Source organism: Mustela putorius, unplaced genomic scaffold (genome assembly GCF_011764305.1).
Source record: "Mustela putorius furo isolate JIRA1106 unplaced genomic scaffold, ASM1176430v1.1 tig00000508_pilon_pilon_pilon, whole genome shotgun sequence".
NCBI lineage: Eukaryota > Metazoa > Chordata > Mammalia > Carnivora > Mustelidae > Mustela > Mustela putorius.
Window position 1 is genome coordinate 6346248 of NW_025421402.1, and position 5605 is coordinate 6351852.

The following is a 5605-nucleotide window of genomic DNA, read 5'->3' on the forward strand; positions in this document are numbered from 1 at the left end:
TGTGCTGTTGGTGTTGAGTCGGGGGCGGGGTGGGGGAGACATAGGAAATGCTTTCTTGCCTATAGATTTTGATTCTAGCAGATCATAAGTTCAAGGGTGAAGCTATTCAAAGGTAGCAACTGATAATGCGTCCGAGGGCTTATGCTTATTTTTACTGGGCTTTTTCTAATACCAGAAGCCCCAGGTTGAGATCAGATCTCTCCTCTCCAAGGGGTCGCCCGGTGTTCAATGGTAATACGAGGAATCCTACCCCAAGCCCCGGGCCAAACACCATGCCCTAAAGTCCAACCCTTCCATCTGTCTCATGCCTTTCCAACCTGTCCTCTCTTCCCCCTCCTTCGTTTTAGTAGTAGAGCTCCATCTTGAGCTTCAATTGCTGGCCCCTTGGTCTTGGAGAAGTCAAAGGTGAGGCCGTCCTGCCCCCCGTGCTCTGGGGGAGTTCATCCCTGAGTGTAGGTGCTGACCTGGCAGATGGAGATGGTTTATAAGCTGCGGGCAGAGGACCAACGAGCCTTTTCAGAGAGCCTAAAGGGCAGGCTACCGCGGAGGGTCACTTCCTATATTCAGAGGGGAGCTTGATGGAAGTGAGTGACAATGAACACAGTTGAAAACAGACCCAGACAGCATCCCCAAAAGGAGACCGGGGGATCTGAATTTAGGAAATGGCCTTAATAAGAATCTACTCTAAATGTCTCTCTTGATACAAGAAACTTTTTATTCTGGAGTTAGCCACCCTGGCACAGTGCATGTGCCAAAGACTCATTCATCAGTCAGTCAACAAACTCTAAGGCTCACTGTGTGCCAAGCGCTGTTGTACAGGAGGAAGCAGGAGAAACAGATAATGGAGCTTTCTGGTGTGAGGGAGAACAGATAAGCCAAACAGGACTTGGAAAGTGAAACAATGTAATAATAGGTCCTTAGTGCCTGAGGGAGGAGTAGGACAGTTCATCAAGAATTCGGCAAAGTGGAAATGACGACTGGATGTCCAAATAGAAATATCAAATAGACTCTTGAATATATGAATATGGGGGTTTAGGGACAGATCATACCTGCAAAGAAACTCAGGATCTCTTTTATTATGTATATATTCAAACCACGAAATTCCCAGGAAGAATGTGTAAATGGAAAAAAGCAGGTCCCAGTAATTAGAAGTCTAGTAACGAGGAAGGAGCCAGCACAGACAGAGGGAGAGGTGACACAGACACCAGGGAGAGCTGTCACAGACACCAACCGAAAGATGTTCGGGAAGGAGGGAAGCTCAGGTGTCTGGTGCCAGCGGGTAAGAGGAGCCAGCTAGAGGCGCTCATTCTCTGGTGACGTGGAGCCTTCAGTATATGGGAAGTGGGTTGGATTGGAATGGGTTGGGTGGTCTCTGCAGGGCAGTCAGGAAGTCCTGGCAGCTTATGCAAAGGCATGGTTTTGAGGGGAGCATCAGGAGGGAGCAAGGGGCCAGGTGTTTGTTTTTTAGATGGGCCCTGGGGCACCCGGGTGGTTTAATCCTTGGACGTCTGCCTTTGGCTCAGGTCATGATCCCAGGATTCTGGGACCCAGCCCAGCATCAGGCTCCCTGCTCAGCAGGAAGCCTGCTTCTCCCTCTCCTCCTCCCCCAGCTTGTGTTCCTGCTCTCGCTGTGTCAAATAAAATCTTTCAAAAATTCTTTTAAAAATAAATAAATAAATAAATAAAATGGAACTCTCTTTTTTTAAAAAAATATTTTATTTATTTATTTGACAGACAGAGATCACAAGTAGGCAGAGAGAGAGGAGGAAGCTCTGCTTGGCAGGGAGCCTGATGCGGGGGTTGATCCCAGGACCCTGAGATCATGACCGGAGCCAAAGGCAGAGGCTTTAACCCACTGAGCCATCCAGGTGCCCCTATATAAAATGGGTCTCTTGAGGCATATTCGCTCACAAACAGGAGCCAGTAGGAGGGGAAGAAGGAATGTGCCGGAGAGGGTGAATCACAGAACAGAAATGGAAGGGCTGGCCATGGCGGCGGAAGAAGATGCTTCCAACTTAGGGGGGGGGGGGGAAGCAGCTTTGAGGCAAGGCAGGCAGAGGATGTAGGGGGAGAAGATGATGGGGTTCCCTTTCGATGGCTTCTTGTATGTCAGTGAAGCTTACGGCAGAGGCTTGGAGAGTCTAGAGAATGAGGGAAGTGTTTTTCCACACCAAGAAAGACAAACGCTTGGTGGCACAGTGCTGTTTCCCTCAGTGGCTGCTCCCGTGGCTCCTCTCCCCAGTCCTTGTGGGGATAGTGCCAGGTCTGGCTGCCGAGTGTGTCCCTCCTTCCCCACCCAACGCTCCTGGCTAGAGCTGACTGGTGACGGCGGCGAGAAGCAGGGCTCTGAGACCTGGTCTCTCAGCCCCTCACCGATGGGGGAGCGTGAGGAGTACACCCACCCGCCCTCGCCCATCTTTCCTTTGCGGCGCCGACACGTGAGGCAGCCGTGACAGACAGGCTCAAGCCACGCAGGGACAGGAGAAGCAACAAGGATGTGTTCAGGGCCCACCTGGTAGCGGGTACTGAATCTTATTTTGCTCTTACACCAACTGTCTGAGAAAGGTCAGGTGACTTGCTCAAGGTCAAGCCCAGTAGGTTGGGAAAAAGGAACTTGCAGGAGAGGGGGACTTGCAGAGCACAGATGGAATGCTGGCCGTGCAGGTCATGCAGAGCAGGGGCAGAGTGGGGACTCCCACCCCCCCACTCAGTTCCTGTCTATCCCACCACACACGCGGCCCCGCTTTGTAGAAGGTGGACGTGAGCTTTCTCCCCGAGAGCTGCCATCAAAGACCTGCTCCTCCCACCTTTGGCCCTTGTCCTGCCTTTGGATTGCCACTTCTGTTTCTAGGACTTCTCAGAGCCACTCAGGAAAATGTGCTGTGGCCTCTTCCAGGCTTCCTCTTCCCCTCAGGAGCCCGCCAGGCTCCCGTGCCGCCCCACAATGAAACAAGGGCTGTGCTGTCCAGCTGGGACTAGAGTGTGTCCACACAGAGGATGTGACCTCATGGAGGGTGGCCAATGAAACTTTATCTGTCACCACACAGGGCTTCAGGCCACCAACCCGCGCTTCTCTAGCCTGATCCCTGGTGGGGTCCTCTCCTCATACCTCTGGCCCTCTGCACCTGTTCCCCGGGAACGGCGCGCCGCGGACTCCAAATTCTCTGCCTCACTCCCTCACCTCCAAAGCCTGGTTGAGCGTGCTTTCTCCTGGCAAGCCCTCCTGGAGACCACCCCGCGTCTGCTCTCCTGCCTTGTTTCAGGTTCAGGTCACCACCAGCTGCAGTATGCTTCCCCCAGCGTTCACCACGGGGGCTGAACCCTAGCTCTAGGGGGAAGCCTGGGTCTTAACCCTTGTGTCCTCAGCACACAATGCCTGCCCACTTCCCAGCAGCTGCTAGACACAGGTTCCTTGTGTTTGAGGGTGTCAGATCCTGGGAAAGACCGGCTGGGCTTGCTGGAGAGAAAAAAGCACGTGCTGGTGAAGACTGAGCAAGTTCATCAGGGAAAAATGAGACTTTTAGGGAGAGTCTGTGTTCCTTGCTAACCTCTGGCAGACGACAACAAAGGTCAGTTTCTCATCAAAGGTCCATGTCCCTTGTGGGCCAGCAGGGGGCTCTGCTCTTGATGGTCACGCTGGGATGAGAAGGGCAGTCCCCAAGTCTGACAGAATCACAGGGTCAGAGGGCAGGTGCCCTGGGTGGGCTCTTTGGTTGGGCCCAGCTCAGCAGAGGGTGCCAAGGAAGTGCCCTTCTCCCACCGCTGGGTGGGTGGGAAGCTGGGAGTCCTGGGTGGGGAGCCTGAGGGTCAGGGACAGCTTTTGCTGGCCCTGCTGTGAGAGGCTAGGCCTGGCACCTGGAACCCCACCACCTGCCAGGAGCAATGCCTCGGGCTCCGTTATCAGCAGGTAGACATCAGTCGACACCTAGGCAGGGTTCCTGTTCTGGTGTCACTGTGCTAGGGGTGGGGCCACCAGAGGAAACCACCAGGTGTTGCCATGGGAAAGTCCCTGCAACATTCTCTAGAAACACGGAATTTCCTGGTTTTAACCATTTCTTATCCAACCGCCATCTCAGGGTTGACCTGAACAGGGCCGGCCTCTCCATTCTCCTGGGACATCGGGTGTGGGGCGTGGAGTCCTGACTGGGAAGTCGGCACACCTGGGTTCCAGCCCCAGCAGTCTCTGAAGATCACCGGCAAATGTCTAAAGGAGTGTGGGCCTCCGTGCCTTCCAAGTCTGCAAAACGCTTTCTTTCCTGTCTCCCTAGCGTTTCCATACTTAGTGTTCCAAGTCATCCACCGCACCAGTGAGAAAGGTCACTAACCTTGGATGAGAAACACCGGGAAGGGATGTGGGCTCTGCTCAAGGTCACCAGGAGGGCACAGTTTGGGTTCCAGGGTTTACTCCTGGGCCTCTTCAGGCTCCCTGGGAAGAGTCAGACCCAACTTCTGGAGTGGCTAGGCCTAGGTCCGGGACCTCGCTGGGGCTCTGGGCGTGGGAACTCCGCCTTCCCAGGAGGCTCTCCACTTGGTTAACTTGCCCAACCTGCTAGGTTGACTGTGGGCCCAGTCCTGGACTTCCCTGCTCCCAGGGACGGCAGATGCCCAAAGGGCACGCCGCTGCCGCCGCCGCCCAGGCTCGGGTCCCGGCCTCTCTGTGGCTCGGACTCTGGTCCCGTCACCTCCACTTAGGAACTCCCAGAGCATCCTTTCGCCTTCCTGTCGGGTGGCGGCTGCCGCCCCGAGGCCTCTGTCCCTTTAAGAGAGAGAACGAACACAATCAGGAAGTGTGCGAGCGCGGAGCCGGCTCGGAGCCCAGCAGTGCCTGCCCGCGGGGGGCCGGGGAGGAAACCCTCTGCTGCAGCCCCCCCAGCTCCTGCGGTGGCACGGCCCCGCCGGCCCGCCCAGCCTCGGGGTCCCTGGGGCCGTGACCTCTAGGATGCTGTGCGCCCGGCCCGTGGATGACTGCGAGCTCTGAAAGCTCGGCGGGTGCCACGCGCTCCCACCAGCCTGCCAGTCCCTCAGCGGAGATGGGGTGAGTGTGCGCAGCGGGCAGCGGGGGCTGGGTCGGGGCGGCCCGCGAGGGGCGGCGGCGGGGCCGCTCTCCGCGGAGTGCCGGGCTGCGGGCGCCGAGCCGGAGCTCTCCCGGCCCCGCGGCGCCTCCCCCTGCCGCTTCTGGGGGCCCCGGCAGTGCCCCGCGCGCCGCCTGCGGTCGTCCCCCCTGCAGAGGGCTGCGGCGGAGAGAGGCGGGGAGGGCTGTGGCAGGGAGGAGAGCGGCCACCCGCCCACCACGCTTTTTCTGCGCTCGGCGTCACGTCCAGCTGCTGCCTCCGTCCTTTCCTCCTGCCCGGCTCCGGGGGCACGGAGGACTGCCCTCACCCCACCTGGGGTCTTTGTCCCCGGCGCCAGGCCCGGGGAGTGGGGAGGAAAGTCTCCCGGAGCCGCTGGGGAGATGGAAACCCCCCAGCGCTGGGGGAGGGTGACAGACAGGAAAGGGTTAAAGGGCTGGGGCCGGTGGCCTCCGACCGAGCCTGAGAAGCGCACAGCACCATCAAACAGCACCGAGGGGTGCCTCTCCGCCCTCCTCTTTCCGGTGTAGCTCAGC